Source organism: Nuphar pumila, chromosome 6, assembly GCF_984573655.1.
Source record: "Nuphar pumila chromosome 6, dmNupPumi1.hap1.1, whole genome shotgun sequence".
Lineage (NCBI taxonomy): Eukaryota > Viridiplantae > Streptophyta > Magnoliopsida > Nymphaeales > Nymphaeaceae > Nuphar > Nuphar pumila.
In genome coordinates this window covers 21,019,225-21,038,037 of record NC_143254.1, presented here as the reverse complement: position 1 = coordinate 21,038,037, position 18,813 = coordinate 21,019,225, and the positions used below count along the sequence as shown (strand labels likewise).

Sequence of the window (18,813 nt, the reverse complement as noted above, 5' to 3'; positions counted from 1 at the left end):
GAATTCAAGAATAGAGGTGATAGGTTGGTGGTGTTAAAATGTAGTCTCTCTCTCTCTCTCTCTCTCTCTCTCTCTCTCTCTCTCTCTCTCTCTCTCTATATATATATATATATATATATATATATATATATATATATATAGAGAGAGAGAGAGAGAGAGAGAGAGATACATTTGCATATATACCACGTATATATGCAAATGTATCTCTATATATATGTATAATTATATATATAGTAAATCTTGTAAAACCAACAAGGGTATTTTTGTCTTTTTCATTTTGTGCATATTCCGATAGGAATATGTTGTATTTCTTTTTTTTCTATTTCTTTTCTTTATTTTCTTTTTTATTATTATTTTTTTATTCGGTCAAACCTTGGGGGGCCCAATATAGTCGTTGGGCCCCTCCAACGGTCACATTTGTGACCGTTGAAAGAGCTCCAACGACTACGTTGGAGGCCCCTCCAAGGGCTCCTTATAAATAGGGGTATTTACCCTTTGTTGTATTCAAGCTTGAGAGCTCAAGCATTTTCATTTTCTAATATATTGTGGCATATCATGCCTTTGTGCATGTTCGTGTTGTTTTTGTTAAAATTGTAAACATATATATAATATTATTATTATTATTATTATATATAAATAATATTTTTTCTTTTCTTTTTCTGTATTTTTATTTTTTTTGTTTTTTGTCATCTAGTTCAATTTGAACTAGAATGACATAACTAGTCAAGTCTTAGTTAAGACTTGACTAACAATAGAGTTGTTGGACTCCAGTCCAACAACTCTATTTAGAGTCGTTGGAATCAGTCCAACGACTCTATTGAGTCTCTCATACTGTGTATATATAGGGGTTCAGCCCCTCTTGTATTACATTGAAAAATGCTTCTTAAGCATTGCATTCTCTTTGTTCAATAAAAGAATATTTTTTTCTTTTGTTCCCTTTATACCCTTCTTAAGGGTTATGCTTAAATGTCTTCTTAAGACATCATTTCGAATCTCAGCTCGTGTTTGGAAGATCATCATCTCATTTCATGGTATCAAAGCCGTGAAAGTATTAGTCCTTGAAGAAAAGCTGCTTCGGTTTCCGTGCCCACTTGCAAAAGTGTTCATCACTTGCAGAAGAAGTGTTTTATCACTTCGTTGGGAAAGATTCTACATCTTGCTGTCTCGATTTCTGTGCCCGCTTGCAAAAGTGTTCATCACTTGAAGAAAAAGTGTTTTATCAGTTCATTGGGAAAGATTCTACATCTTGCTGCCTCAGTTTCCATGCCCGCTTTTAAAAGTGTTCGCCAGTTGAAGAAGAAGTGTTTTATCACTTCGTTGGGAAAGATTTCATGTCTTGTTGTATTGTATCTCTTTATTTTTCTCACTTCTCTTCTTGTTTCTCTTCTATCCCTATTCTTTCTCTCTCCTTGTAATCGATGGATGACAATGATAAAGTCACTATCATGCCTATGAAATTGAGCGATACAAACTATGTAACATGGGCTTCAATCATAAAGCACCATATATGGGGAAAAGGCCTACGGGGGATTGTGGATGGTTTTGATTCGAAACCTAAGTTATCACTTACTGAAAAAGAGGGAGATTAAGAGGTTCCTTTATCGGAAGAAGAGAAAATCAAGACTCTAGCCTCTTACGAGAAAAAATGAAAAGAGTGGAGAATATCTCATGCGAAGATAATGTCATGGCTCATTAATAGCGTTGACATTAAAAAATACTCAAGTCTTGTCAAGTTTGATCATGCCGATAAGGCATGGGACTACCTTAAGAATATGTATTCCCTTAAAGATATTGCACACGTGTGCAATCTCCAAGAAAAGGTTCAAACGATGACCCAAAAAGACAAAATTATTCGTGAATATTACAATGGTTTGTCCGAACTTTGGGAAGAACTTTCCCTCTTAGAAACTAAGTAGCATTGTGCCGAAGACATCGAGCTTCGTCAAAAACAACTCGATGTTGAACATTTTTATCAGTTTATAATTGGTTTGAGGGCGGAATTTGAAACCACTAAATCGGCCCTCCTTCACCGGGAAAAAATTCCTTCTATTGTTGAAACTATTGAAGAATTAACAATGGAAGAAAACCGTCTCCGAAAAGGTTCTTCTAAAATTGAATATGATTTTGTTCTAGCTGTGTCTAGACCAGGGAATCATGTTCGATCTTATAGACCTCCTCACTTCAATCGTCAAAACGGTGACTATGACAAGAAGAAAGTTATTTGTCATCATTGTCACGAACCGGGACACTACAGGCCACAATGTCCCAAACTTAAGGAGCTGAGAGAGAAAAGAGCTACAATTGCTAGATCGGAGCCCAAAGATCAAGATGCACCAGTTTTCATGGCCCAACTAATGGAGATTCTTCAGCCTCTCATCAAAAGTGCTCATTCTTCATCTAAAGCTTCAACCGGCGCAGCAGCCTCATCTTTTTCCAATCCAGGTAAAATTTCTTGGCTCCTTGAATCTGGTGCATCTTTTCATATGACTCCAAATAATCAAAGTATATCCGAATATGTTAAAAACAAAACAAGTGTGTCAAAGGCTATGTTACACGGACTCGACTAAGGAGGCGCCACACCCGAGTCGACACGCCCCGACACGGGTGCGGCTTTGGACTTGGCTCGGACTCGGTCAACGCCGAGTCAGACTCGGTCAACGAGTCGAGGCCGAGTCCGTCCACGTTTTGGACTCGGTCAACTTTGACCGAGTCTATTTTTGTTCATTTTTTAGGACAAAAAATTTATAAAAACTAAAAAAATTATCTTTTATATATTTTTTTAAAAATATATATACTTTTAGAAAGAAAGACTGTGCTCTGCACAGTCTTTACCCAGACTGTGTTGAGCACAATCTTTACCAAGACTGTGCTATGCACAGTCTTTACCAAAGACTGTGTCTTTACCAGACTGTGCTGAGCACAGTCTTGGTAAAGACTGTCTTTACCAGACTGTGTTGAGCACAGTCTTTACCAAGACTGTGCTCTGCACAATCTTTACCAAGACTGTCTTTACCAAACTGTGCTCAGTACAGTCTTGGTCTTAGATATATTTTTTTTAAATATATATATATAGATATATATTTTTTAAAATATATATATATACCCGTGTCCCCGTGTCCAAGTTTTTTGAAATTGGGTCGCACCCGTGTCGCACCCGCATCCGCACCCATGTGACATAGATCAAAGGTCTTTATAGCTGATGGGACTTCTCTTGAAATAGAAGAAATACGAAATTTTGAAAAAATCTATAAAACAAAGAAATTTTCTAATTCAAAAATTAGATATGTTCCCAAATTGAATTTAAATCTTTTATTTGTATCTCAAATTTCTGACTATGGGTGTAATATTTCATTTTCTTCACGTGGTTGTTGGATACAGGATCACCAGTCAGGCAAGTTGATTGGGGAAGGCCATAGAGAAGGAGGACTCTATTACATGGATTTTTTAGAAATGCCGAAGAATGTTTTTTTGCTATAATATTCAGAAAAATGAGTTGGAACTGTGACATAAGAGACTTGGTCATTCACATATAGCCAAAATCCAACTTTTTCCAAATCTAGGAAAATTTTATAACTCTGAATCATTTGACTGTAAAGATTGTATTTTTGGCAAAATAAAAATATTACCATTTCAGAACAGAACATTTTTTTCTTCAAGACCACTTGAATTAGTACACTTGGATGTTTGGGGTCTTGTACCAGTAATTTCTAAAGGAGAATTTGCTTACTATCTTATTTTTGTTGATAATTTCTCTCGGCATACATGGATTTACTTTCTTAAACATAAGTCTGAAGTATTTTCATACTTTCAAACATTTCATAAAATGGTTAAAAACAAGTTTCAAAATGATATTACCATTTTTCGCACAGATTCAGAGGGAGAGTTTTTATCCACAGATTTTAAAAATTATCTTAGGTCGCATGGCATCACACATCAAAGATCTTGTCCTTATACACCTCAATAAAATGGGCAGGCAGAACGTAAACATCATCAAATTATGGAAACCACTAGGACTTTATCAATAGCAAATCAAGTCCTGAAAGACTTTTGGGTAAAAGCCGCCTTAACTGCTACCTATCTGATTAATATGATGCTATCCTCTTCTTTACAAAATATCACTCCCATTGAAAAATTATGAACGTTTCTCCAAACTACTCTAGACTGAGAATATTTGAGTGCAAATGTTTCATATTTACCAACAAAAATGATAAACTTTCTCCTCGTGTAATTCCCTGTGCTTTTCTAGGATACGCTGAAAATCAGAAAGGTTATAGGTGTTTTGACCTCAAAAATAATATATTATATGTGTCTAGAAATGTTTCCTTTCTCGAAAAAGAGAGCTTCTTCGATTTTGAAAAACCAATGGATGACACTGAGTACTCTTTTTTATTAGATCTGACATCAAAATCTGATGAATATGATCTTGATTATAACTTTGATAAGAATCAAGGAATTATTGACCTTGATCATAATGTTGACAATAAAGAAGTTCATAGAGACACTAGTATCCAATATTTCAGGCGACAAGGGTCTAATCCTCCATGTGCACTTGAAAAATATTCTGACATTCCAACTAGACGGCCATCCAGAGTTTCGAGGCCTCCAGGAAAGTTTGTGTCATACGAGTCCTTCTCTCCTACATATAGGGCAGTCATTGCATTAATTCACTCATATGAAGAACCATCTACATATCTCCAAGCAAAAAATGATGTCAAATGGATAGAAGCCATGAAAGCTGAATTAGATGCACTAAAAAAGGCTTTTACATGGACTATTCAAGATCTTCCTCCAGGGAAGAAAATTATAGGATGTCGATGGGTTTATAAAACTAAAACCAATAGTGATGGTACTCTTGAAAGATATAAAGCACGATTAGTAGCCAAAGGTTATGCCCAAGAATATGGCATTGATTATGAAGAAACCTTTGCTCCTGTGGCTCGTATGACAACTGTCAGAACCTTAATTGCCTTAGCCTTTATCAAGAAATGGTTCATTTTTTAAATGGATGTCAAAAATGCTTTTTTAAATGAAAAGCTAGTTAAAGAAGTATACATGGAACCCCCTCTTGGTCTAAGTATTCCTAAGGGTAAAGCCTTTCGCTTAGAAAAAGCTCTTTATGGACTTAACAAGCACTAAAAGCTTGGTATGATAGGTTTAGTCGTGCTATGATTGATATTGGTTTTCAATTCTGTTTAACTGACATTGCATTGTTTGTTAAGAATTTTGATGCAGGAAACATTGTGCTTCTTCTTTATGTGGATGATATAATCATCACTGAAATCGATAAACAGGGAGTTAAAATGATCAAAACACTTCTTAAATCTCATTTTGAAATGACAGATTTAGGCTTATTGAGATATTTTTTAGGCATTGAAATTGCTTATTTTCCTAGAGGATATTTATTATCTCAGACTAAATTTGCTTTTGACATTGTTTTCAGGTCTAGTATTACTGATGGTAAGAAAGTAGACACTCCAGAAGTTGTTAATCTTAAAATGAAGATTGATGATGGAGAACTTCTTATCGATCCTACTCCTTACAGATAGCTTGTCGGGGCACTTTCCTATTTATCCAATACCAGACCAGATATAGCACATGTTGTTCACACAGCAAGTCACTTTCAACATGCTCCTACTTCTGTTCATATGGAAGTAGTCATGCGTATTATCAGATACATCCAGTCCTCCCTTTCACGAGGACTTTTTTGTTTTCTTCCTCATCTCTTGATTTACTTGCATATACTGATGCCGATTGGAGAGGTGATCCCAATAACGGACACTCAACCACTAGTTATGGTGTCATTTTAGGTAAATCATTAATCACGTGGAGGTGCAAAAAGCAACAAAAAATATTTCTATCACCCACCAAAGCTGAATACAGAGCCATGGCAACCACGACCATGGAAGTAGTTTGGCTCCGACGACTGCATGCTGACATGGGAGCTGAAGCAACAAAAGCCTCACGGATGTATTGTGACAACAAAAGTGCGATCTACATTGCAAGTAACAGAACATTTCACGAACGCACCAAACACATCGAAATGGATTGTCACTACGTCAGAGAGGAATATCTACATGGGACAATTGATCTGCCATATGTTACTTCAGAATATCAATTAGCAGACTTTTTTACAAAGCCGCTCGCTGCTCCCCGATTTCACTTTCTCTTAGATAAACTTTCACTCATTGCACCCTAAGTTTGAGGGGGAGTGTTAAAATTGTAAACATATAGATATATATATATATAATATTTTTTCTTTTCTTTTTTTGTATTTTTATTTTTTTTGTTTTTTGTCATCTAGTTCAATTTGAACTAGAATGACATAACTAGTCAAGTCTTAGTTAAGACTTGACTAGCAATAGAGTTGTTTGACTCCAGTCCAACAACTCTATTTAGAGTCGTTGGAACGAGTCCAACGACACTATTGAGTCTCTCATACTATGTATATATAGGGGTTCAGCCCCTCTTGTATTACATTGAACAATGCTTCTTAAGCATTGCATTCTCTTTGTTCAATAAAAGAATATTTTTTTCCTTTTGTTCCCTTTATACCCTTCTTAAGGGTTATGCTTAAATGTCTTGTTAAGACATCATTTCGAATCTCAGATCGTGTTTGGAAGATCATCATCTCATTTAAGTTTTATGCCTTTGTAAATATTAGTTCAAGTGTTCTTTGAGTTCCTTTTGTGCACATCTCTTGTGAGGATTTAGCACTTGTATGCGTATTTTCTCATTGAAGACAATTTTACATGGTATCAGAGCTTGGTTAAAGATTGAAGATTGTGTGATTCTTTGTTTTTCAAGTGCTTCGAAAAATGTGTCTTTGGCTTCTTGGAGATTGGGGTGGAGGCATCTCCTCCTTCATTATTTTAGAAGGGCTTCACGACAAGTAAGCTCTAAAAATCTTTTTGTGGTACGTATTCCTTCTCTCATCTTTACTCTCTAATGGGTGAAAAAGAGTCTCACTTCTCTTTTGGTTTTAAACTCAATGGCTCCAACTACCACGTTTGGGTTGGAAAGAATTTCAAAATATTGTCTTGGATTTTTTCTTCCGTTGAGACCAAAATCAACACAAATATTATCAAATTCAAAAAAGTTTCTCAAGCATGGGAGTATCTAGAAAAAATGTATACTTCCAGGGACTTGTCCCATAAATATTATCTTCAAAAGAAAGTTCTAACTCTTCTTCAAGGCAAAATGACCATTGTGGAATATTTCGCCAAACTTTCTTCCATTTGGGATGAGCTTGCTATGCTCGAACGAAAATGGAGTGGAGAGGCGATTGAACTTCGACATAAACAATTAGAAGAAGATCGATTCTTCAATTTTTTGAATAGGCTAAGGCTCGAATTTGAGCAAATAAGGTCTTCTCTTTTGTCATCTTTTACTCCTTCCCTTGAGAATGTTCTCACCAAATTAAGTGGAGAAGAAACCCGGATGGGCATAAGTAAGCAAGGGTCTAATGTGCTTGCGGTTCTATCCAATTTCGAAGACAATGATGAGGTCAATGCGGTGTCTAGGCCCGGAAACAATTTGAGAGCCTATCGTCCCCCTCATTTTAAGAATCAAAATCAATGAGGAAATGGTGGACAAAGTGGAAAAATGATTATAGCAAAATTATTTGTCATTTTTGTAAAAGACAGGGGCATATCAAACCTATTTGCCCCAAGTGGAAGAAATTGTTAGTCATGGCCACCACCTCTCAACCACAAAAGGAGGAGACCTCTTCAAGTGGAGCGCTTTCTCTAAACCAAATTATGGAGGCTCTTCAACCTCTTCTCAAGGGAGCCAACTCGGGAGCTGTCGTGTCTTCCATCTCTCCTCCAGGTAAAACTTATTGGCTTTTGGATTCGGGTGTCTTTTCATATGTCTCCAAACATGTATTCTCTTTCCAAATATTCAAAAAATAGTTCAACATCCTTTGTTTCTACCGCCGATGGGACTTCTCTTGAAATTAAAGGAGTTGGGAATTTTGAAATTCAAAACTTTTTCATTCATAAAATTAGATTTATACCAAAATTAAACTTGAGCCTTCTCTCTGTTTCCCAACTCTCAGACCATAGATGTGATGTTAAATTTTCTTATGATAAATGTTTAATACAGGATCGTAGGTCCGGGAAATTGATTGGAGAAGGCTCTAGGAAGGGAGACTTATACTATATGGATTCTCTTCAAGTTCCTAAAACTTTTTTTAGAATGTTGCACAACATAAAGATATAAATGTTTGGAATAAAAGACTTGGTCATCCCAATATCACCAAGTTATCTTATTTACAACAACAACTACGCCTTCATCCCAAAACAATTGGGGTCGGCGATATGAACCAAAAAAGAAAATCATTTTGGGTATTCCACATGAATCATTCTCCTCCAATCATTTCTATCCAATGTCATGTCCTCGGTGAGGTTCAAAGCATTCATATCCTTTCCTATCATCTCCATCCAAGTCTTCTTAGGCCTACCCCGACCTCTTTTAACTAATATATTTTCTCATTTCTCCATCCTTCTAACTGGAGCATCATTAGGCCTTCGCCGAATATGTCCAAAACACCGTAAACGATTCTCTCTCATCTTATTTTATCTCCTCGTTTCGAATCTTATCTTTAATTTTATTTCCACACATCCATCAAAGCATACGCATCTCAGCTACACTCATTTTTTGAATATGACGTCTCTTGGCAACCCAACATTCCGTACCATATAGTAAAGTGGGCCTAATTGTCGTCCTATAAAACTTTTTCTTCAACTGCAATGGCATTCTACGATCGCACAACACTCTTGTTGCACTTTTTCATTTCATTCACCCAACTTTTATCCTATGATTTACATCTCCATCAATTTCTCCATACTTTTGAATGAAAGATCCCAAATATTTGAAAGAGTCATCCACCGGTATTTCTTGCACACCAAGCTTCACTACACTTCCATCACTACTTTGTTGCGTACTAAACCGACATTTCATATATTCTGTCTTACTCTTACTCAACTTAAAACCTCTTGCTTCCAATGTCTGTCTCCATAATTCTAACTTAGCATTAACTCCGGCTCTAAACTCATCAATCAAAACAATATAGCAAATAGGAAAGGGCTTAATGCAGATCCTTGATGTAACCCAACCGTTATAGAAAAATTGGTTGTCACCCCTCCAAAAGTGCAAACATTGGTTACTACTCCTTCGTACATATCTTTAATTATACTAATGTACTTGAGAGAAACACCTTTCTTCATCATTGACCACCAGAGAACATCCATAGGTACTCTATCGTATGCCTTCTCCAAATCAATAAAAATCATATGCAAATCTTTGTTCCTCTCTCTATATCTCTCAATAAGTTGTCTAAGAAGATGTATAGCTTCCATAGTTGATCTTCTAGGCATAAAACCAAATTGATTCTCCGATATCATGACAACCTTCCTCAACCTATACTCAATCACCCTCTCCCAAAGTTTCATAGTATGACTCATGAGTTTTATACCACGATAGTTTGTGCAATCTTGTTTGTCAAATCTTGTTAAAAAGATTTGTCAACCATTCTAAACCTTTCTCACCCAAGCATTTCCAAGCCTCGATAGGTATACCATCCGGGCCAATTGCCCTTCTTGATTTCATTTTCTTCAAAGCCTCTGCAATTTCTTTCTTTTGAATCTTGCGCATGAAGTCACGATTCATCTCATGAAAAGAAATGGAGAAGTCTCCAAGATCCTGAGCATGTCTTCTATTAAAAAGCTTATCAAAATAATCTTTCCATCTCTCCTTAATCTCCTCATCTTTGACTAAAACCCTTTGCGTTTCATCTTTGATACATCTTACCATACCCAGATCCCTCAATTTCCTATTTCTCATCCTTGCAAGCCAATAAATATCCTTCTCGCTCTCTTTGGTATCCAACTTGTTATAAACCTCCTTCTATACCTTATCCCTCGCGTTTCGAACCACTTTTTTAGCTTCCTTCTTTGCTATCATATACTTCTCCAAATTCTCATTATCACGACTCTTAGATTTCTATAACACTCTCTTTTAACCTTAATAGCTAATTTGACATCCTCGTTCCACGATGATGTATCCTTACCTAGCGGTGCACCACCTTTAGACTCACCAAATACCTCCTTAGTCACCTTTCTCATGCCAACCGTTATCTTAATCCACATTGATTCTGAGTCCTCATCGAGAAACCAATAAGCTTTCTTAACTACCTACTCTATAAACATTCCTTGTTTAGCTCCTTTCAGTGCCCACCACTTAATTGTAGGATCTATCCTATGTCTATCCTTTTTGCAGCATTTTATAATTCTAAAATCTAAAATTAAGACTATGTTGTGTAGCTACACTTTCTCCCGATATAACCTTACAATCGATACAACAACCCCTATCTCTCTTTCTAAATAGGAAAAAATCTATCTGACTCGTATTAACCTCACTTTTAAATGTTACTAGGTGAGACTCCCTCTTACTAAACCAAGTGTTTGCTAAGATCATATCATAGGACAAACCAAAATCTAAAATCTTTTCTCCACTTTCATTTCTTTCTCCTATACCATAGCCTCCATGGATACTCTGAAATCCATCCCTACTAATGCCTACATGTCCATTAAGTTATCTTATTTACATTTTGCTAAAAAAATTATAAAGATACATTCTCTTATAATGATTGCATTCTTGAAAAAATGAGAAGTATCCATTTTGAACAAAGATCCATGTTTACTTCTAAACCTTTCAAAATTGTTCATTCGGATGTTTGGGGATAGGCACTTGTTGTTTCAAAATGAGGGTTTGCCTATTATGTGATTTTTTTAGGTATTCTTGGATATATTTTCTTAGACATAAGCATGAAGTTTTTTCATGCTTTAAATCATATCATGTAGTGATAAAAAATCAGTTTAATAGCGAATTAAAAATATTTAGAACTGATTCCGGATGAGAGTATCTCTCAAATGAATTCAAGAACTATCTTGAAGATAGTGATATTGTTCATCAAAGGTCATGTCCTAAAACCCCTCAACAAAATGAGTTGGCCGAAAGGAAACATAGGCATATCATTGAAACCACCCGAACTCTTCTTATAGCTCAAAATATTCCAAAAAACTTTTAGACCGAAGCCGCTCTTTGTATCTGTTTATCTTATCAATCGTTTACCATCTAGAAATTTGGGTAAAATATCTCCTTTTGAAGCCCTATATAAAAATGAACCAGATTATAAAAGATTGTGATTATTTTGTTGCAAATGTTTTGTTCGTACAGATAAGAATGATAAACTTTCACCTAAAGTTATTACATGTGCCTTGGATATTCTGAGAATCAAAAAGGTTTTCGTTGTTACGATTTTAAAAATGATAAGTTATATGTTTCAAAAAATGTGACGTTTTTAAAAAATAAGAGTGGTTTTGAAAAGAATGATTCTCATCACGAAAATGTATACTATTCTGTCTTATTTGACCTATTATCTAGTAATGATGATATGACTAGTGATAATGAAATATCATCAAATCATGATAATGACAATGAAACAGACATTAATAACTTTGACTCATCAAGTACTCAAGAAGACAGAACAACAAATGACCCCATAACCTATTCGCGTAGAGATAAAAATACTTTCAGAAGTGCAATTGAGCAATATAGTGATTCTATTCCCACACATGACACCAGACGATCTGAAAGAAATAGGAAGCCTCCAACAAGATTTGTCGCTTTTGACTCTTTTTCACATAAATATAGAATTTGTCTTAGTGCCATTCATTCTTATTTTGAACCAAGAAATTTTGGGGAAGCAAAAAACTATGTCAAATGGCAAGAAGTCATGGAAAATGAACTCAAAGCCCTTAGGAAAGCTAACACATGAGAATTTCAAACTCTACCTCCTGAAAAGAAAACTATAGGTTATCGTTGAGTGTTTAAAGTTAAGACTAAGAGTGATGGATCTCTAAAGAGGTATAAAGCTCACTTAATCGCGAAAGGCTATGGTCAAGAATATGGAATTGATTATGAAGAGACATTTGCACCTGTAGCACGGATGGTTACAATCAGATGTCTTATCACTATTGCATCTATTAAAAAATAGAATACTTTTCAAATGGATGTTAAAAATATTTTTGTAAATGGTGACCTTAATGAAGAAGTTTATATGGATGCTCCACCAGGTATAAAATTTCCTAAAGATAAAGTTCTTAGTCTTCGACAAGCTCTTTATGGGTTAAAACAGGCTCCCAAAGCCTGGTACGACAGATTTAACAATGTAATGTTAGAAAATGGTTTTTCTTCATGTTATACAGATACTGCCTTATTTATCAAAAAATCCGATGCAGGTATTGTCATATTATTACTATATGTTGATGATATATTAATAACAGGTGATGATGTCAAATGAGTCAAGAACATTAAATTCGTCTGAACTTCAAAATTTGAAATATCAGATTTAGGGTTTTTGACATATTTCTTGGGTATTGAGGTTGCTTACTCCCAACGTGGTTATTTTCTATCTCAAACTAAACATGCTTGTGAGATTATTGACAGATCAAGAATCTCAGGTGATAAAATTTGTGAAACTCCTGAAATAGTGGGCTCGAAAATGAAAATTGACGGGATTCCTCTGACCGATCCTACTCCTTACAGACAATTGGTGGGCGAATTGATGTATCGTAGCATCACACGACCTGATTTGTCATATGTGATTCATATTGTCAGTCACTTCCAACATGCTCCCACAATGGTTCACATGAGTGTTGTTCTTCGCATCATCAGATACTTACAGAGAACTGCAAATAAGGAAATATTTTTGTCTTCATCTTCTGAATTAAAATTAATTGCCTATATTGATTCTGATTGGGGAAGTGACCCCAATAACTGTCACTACACCACTGGTTTTTGTGTCTCCTTAGGTGAATCGTTGGTCTCTTGGAGGTGCAAGAAGCAACAAAAGGTCTCTTTGTCCTCCACCGAAGCAGAGTATAGAGCCATGGCATCTACAACCATGAAAATAGTATGGATTCGACGTCTGCTAGAAGATATGGGAGTTCATATTTAAGAACCAACAAAGTTATGCTGTGAAATTAAGGGTGCGATCTACATTGCCAAGAACCATATTTTTCATGAGCGCACAAAGCACACAGAGATGGACTGCCATTATGTTAGAGAAGAATATTTGAAGAAGGTTATTGATCTTCTATATGTGACATTTGAATATCAACTAGCACACTTCTTCACCAAGGCGCTTTGCTCCCCGAGATTTAATTTTCTTTTGGGCAAACTTGCGGGGGATGTTAAAATGTAGTCTCATATTTGTATGATTTACTATATATCTATAATTATATATATATAGTAAATCTTGTAAAACTCGGCAAGGGTATTTTTGTCTTTTTTATTTTGCACATATTCTAATAGGAATATGTTGTATTTATTTTTTGCTATTTCTTTTCTTTATTTTCTTTTTTCTTTTTTATTATTTTCTTTTTTATTTGGTCAAACCTTGGGGGGGGCAATATAGTCGTTGGGCCCCTCCAACGATCACATCTGTGAGAGTTGGAGGGGCTCCAACGACTATGTTGGAGGCCCCTCGAAGGCCTCCTTTTGACTCCTTATAAATAGGGGTATTTCCCCTTTGTTGTATTCAAACTTGAGAGCTCAAGCATTTCCATTTTCTAATATATTGTGGCATTTCATGCCTTTGTGCATGTTCGTGTTGTTTTATGCCTTTGTGCATATTATATTAAGACTGTATCGTATATCCAGTTAATGAAATGGATCGGGTTCTCTAGTTGTATGTTTTGTATTCTGTATTTTATAGTGTATTTTGTGTTTGGGTCTGGGACTCTGGATCCAACATATTTAACCCAACCCAGTTACTGTTATATAAATATATGAAATAGGGCACGACTTCTATGCTGAGAAAAGAAGTTCTTTTGCTGCTGCAGCCTCCTCTCTTACTTTCTCTCATCTTTGCTTTCTGTGTTGATGAATCTGGTGGACTTTTCTAATATGGTATCAGAGCGGGCAAAATCTTTGATCGTGGCTTCTGTGCAGTGAATCGATTCCCAAAAGTGTGTCGCTTCTTCCTCTTTCTATCCTTCGGCTCCTTTTCTCAACCTCTTTCTATTCTTCTTCTCTCTTCCCTTCTTTGAGAACTCCTTTCCCGTGCCCTAGATCTGATCGCCAGATCAGTCCTTGCCTGCCGTTTGATTTTGTCTTCCTTTTCTTTCTGTGTTACGTCTGATCTGATCTGCATCAGATTGTCAGACCCAAATAAAAAAAAAACTACATATCTGAGGTTTGACTCTGTCCAGACGTGAATTCTGTTAACAGATCTGGAATCAAATCTGAAACCTGCCATCTGCTGATCCAAATCTTATATTGAACCTGAAGTAAAATTTCTTCCTTCTGCTGCTGCATCTGGCCTGTCCAGATCTGACGTTCTTCGTTCCAGATCTCCTTTTCCCCTTGTCTCAGTCTGATCTGATTTTGTTTCAGACCTGGCGTTACCCAGTCTTGTGTTTCTTTATTTGAGTGTTTGGCAGCAGTTAAAGGTTGCCTAAAAAAAGGGAGACAGTTTGATTGCTGCCTACATTCAGATGCATTATCCTATATTTTTCTTGTCCCAGTTCCATTTCTTTCCTGCCCCAGTTCTATTTTCATGGATTCTCCCACCTTGCCATCTAGCTTTCTAGGTCAGCTTATCTCCGAAAAACTGATTAATACCAACTATTTGACCTGGAAGAGGCAGATATTGCCTTTTATCAAGAGTCTTGATCTCTATGGAGACCTAAATGGAACGATTTCTGTGCCAACAGAATTTATCGTGCAGAAAGTTAAGGATGATAAAGGGGAGGCTTGTAATAGGTTGATTCAAAATCTTGATTTTACAACTTGGAGAAAACGAGATCAAGCAGTTGTAGCCTACATTACCTCTACTCTTTCACAAGAGGTTCTTGTAGGCATTCCAGATGAGTGCTCAGCGATGGAGTCGTGGGAACAACTTGCGAAGACCTATTCACAAAATTCAGAGGCAAGAATTCTGCATTTAAAGAAAGAGTTTCAACTCTTAAAGAAAGAAAACATGACAGTTACAGAGTGTATGAACAAAGTGAAGACCATTACAGATCAGTTTGCTATGGTGGGTTGTGTGGTTTCTGAAAAGGACAAAGTACAATAAACACTAAACGGGCTTGGATCAGATTATCACATGTTTCTAACATCTCTCCTGTGTCTTCCTTCACTTCCTAACTTTGAGGACCTTCGGACCAAATTGCTACAATATGAAATTTCCATTAAAGGAGAAAATGTAGGCAATAATTCAGGAAGCCAAGAAGTATCGTTTATAGGAACATATTCAGAGATAGGACATGAAAACTTTCAAGGAGAACGTGGACAGATAAGAAATAATCAAGCGGGGCGTGGATTGTTCCCCACGCCTAACACACTGTTGGGCTTGTTTTCAGGAAACCAAAATTTCAAAAATGTCCCGACATGTTATCTGTGCAACAAAAAGGGACATATTAAGGCAAATTATTGGCATAACCCGCAAAACAAAGGAAAAATGAATGTCATAGGGTCGTCAAGTAAGGAAAAAACTGGAGAAAATCAAAGGGATGAAGAAAACGTCAAAACTCTTTTAATATCAGCGTGTCAGGATTGAATTTCAAACAGGGTGATCAGGGAACTTGGTACATTGATTCTGAAGCTGCAGCCCACGTGATAGGTGATATTGGTAAGATTTCAAAACCTATACCTTATCATGGAAAAGCAAGTATTAAAACTGGAGATGGAGCTCTCCATCCAATAACTTACACTGGAAATGTGAATATTCCTTTTTTTGATGGTTCCCTAAAATTGTCCAATGTTTTTCATTCTCCTAATATAGTCAAAAATATTAAAAAATGTCTCTAAACTTATTGATGATATTCACTCTTGCATCGAATTTACTCATTCTTTTGTCTGTGTCAAGGATCCACTCACGAAGAAGACGCTCGTTGAGGGAGAGCGAAAAATAAACATGTCCTCAAAGAAACTTTTTCACCTGATCGAAAGGTTGGGTCAAAATCGTCCATTGTCAGTCATTCAAATTGGATTCTTCTAAGGATTGTTTGAGTTTGCCTTCGTATAATAAGCCAAATATTTGGGCATCGTCGTTTGGGTCATTGTAGTAACTCTTTTCTTGAGAAACTTGTGTCATGCGGTTTTATTTCAAAGTTAAGTCAATATAACAAGATTGATGGTTCGCTTTGTTCGAGTTGTCAACTATGTAAGAGTCATGTACTTCCCCTTAATTCAATAAATGAAAGAGCTTCTCTTCCTTTTGAACTTGTTTATTCTGATGTTTGGGACCTGCTCCAGAACCCTCTTTGTCTGGTAGTCGTTATTATGTCACATTTATTGACAGTTATTCCAGATATACTTGGATTTATTTTATGAAATATAAATCTGAGGTGCTCAAATTCTTTCGTTTATTTCATGCTCTTGTTGTCAATCAATTCTCGACAACCATCCAACATTTCCAGTGTGACAGAAGGGGAGAGTATCTATCAAAAGAATTTACTAAATTTCTCTAAAATAATAAGATAAGACGTAGAATATTTTCCCATACACACCACAACAAAATGAGGTCGCGGAAAGAAAACATCGTCACATTGTTGAAAGTGCTCTAAGTATGTTGCATGATACTCATATTCCTTTAAGTCTTTGGACAGAAGTTTTCCACTATGCGGTTTATGTAATAAATCACTTACCGATGAGATTGTTGGATAATTTAACTCCTTATTTTGTGTTGTTTGGTACCCAGCCAAAATACAATGAATTACGAGTGTTTGGATGTGTATGATATGTTAACATCGACAGTTCTCAGCGTAACCAGTTTCAGGATAAGGCTTGTAGATGCAGATTTGTTGTGTATGCAGATGAATATAAAGGATATCGATGCTATGATCCAGACACTCAACGCATTAAAATCTCACAAAATGTTGACATGATCCTGCTCTATATCGTACAGTGACAGATGAGTATGTGTCCATGGAAGCCAATGCAGAACCTAGTGGGAACGCGTTGACAAATGCTCAGGAATCTATTGTGTCTCCTATCGCAGAAGTGGCTCTGACATCTGGCACATCTTGCTCAGATGACAAGATTTAAAGGGCAGTATATGTTAGGGAGAATAGGAGGCATACTCCTCACATAGCTGAGCAGGTCAAACATACTCCCCACGTAGTTGAGCAGGTCAGACGTTCAGAAAGGACCAGACATCCCATTGAAAGATGGGTAAGCTACGAGAACTTTTCTACAGAGATGCAATTATTTGTTGCACAGGTTGAAAAACAGGAAGAACCCATCGACTTCTCCCAAGCCTTTCTGTCATCGAAATGGGTTGAAGCTATGAATGAAGAAATGGGACCCTTGCATGAATGTAGGACCTGAGAAATAGTTCCTAGACCTCCAGATAAGACTGTTGTAGAGTCTAAGTGGGTATATAAAATCAAGTACAAGCCTCACGAATCCATTGAAAGATATAAGACAAGACTTGTTGCTAAAGGCTTCACGCAAGCATATGGAGAAGACTACGATGAGACTTTTAGTCCAATTGTAAAAATGGAAACCATTCGACTTGTGTTATCCTTGGCGGTTCAGCATGGATGGTCTCTTAGCCAACTTGATGTTAAAAATGCATTCTTACATGGAAATCTAAAGAAGGAAGTCTACATGGAGCAGATTCTGGGTTATGCAGAAAATAATCCTGAAACACATGTTTGCAGGTTACGACAAGCTATTTATGGGCTAAAGCAAGCATCTCGTTCATGGTTTGATAGTTTTTCTATCGAAGTTCAACGATATGGATTCGTTCGTTCCCAACTTGATCATTCGTTGTTCATTTTTCGAGAACACCGGGTTAGTACTTTGCTTCTCATATATGTAGATGACATCATTATTACAAGGAGTTCTTGTGAACATATAGGGGCCACAAAGATCTTGTTGAGTCAGAAGTTCAAAATGAAGGACCTAGGTGTCCTACGATATTTCTTGGGGGTTGAAGTGGATCGACAAAATATTAGCCTCTCGTTGACTCGACACAAGTATGCTTTGGATCTTTTGGAGAAGTCAGGGATGAAGAATTGCAAGCCATTGAATACTCCTAGCGTGTTAAACCATAAACTTAGTGCTCAAGATGGGGAGATCTATGAAGATTCGAAGTACTATCATCGCTTAGTTGGAATGCTTCAATACCTTACTTTTATGAGACCGGTTATTGTGTATGCAGTGAATCAAGTCTCTCAATTCATGCACAACCCACGTACATAACACATGAATGCAGTTAAAAGAATTCTTTGGTACTTGAAGGGGACTCTTGGAGATGGGCTTGTTTATCGTCAATCAAAGACAAAGGGGGAACATAGACAACTAGAAGTGTATGAAGATGCAGATTGGGCAGGAGATCCAGACGATAGAAAATCAGTTTTCAGGTATTGTGTATTCGTTGATGAAAACTTAATAGCATGGAGTAGTCGGAAGCAACGTGTCGTTGCACGTTCTAGCACAGAAGCTGAGTACCGATCCATGGCATCTGCTACTGCCGAAGTTACATGGTTAAGGCATTTATTAACCGAGATAGGAGAAAAAGTGAAGGTTGCAAATCTGTTTTGCGACAATCAAGGTGCCATTCAAATTGCTTTCAATCCTATCCATCATGGTCGAACGAAACACATAGAGATTGATCAACATTTCGTTCGACAGAAGGTAGAGGACAAAGAAGTTATTCCGGCCTATGTACCAAAAGGAGATCAAGTTGCTGACTTATTCACCAAAGGACTTAAGAGTGCGCAATTTTGGTATCTCAAA

General features: G+C 36.6%; 1 protein-coding gene across 2 annotated transcripts in view; it reads right to left on the bottom strand.

Moving 5' to 3' along the window:
* Positions 1-18,813, bottom strand: part of LOC149834263 (nuclear pore complex protein) — a 102,305-nt gene that overhangs the window by 12,307 nt on the left and 71,185 nt on the right. The gene's annotated exons all lie outside the window — the stretch shown is intronic.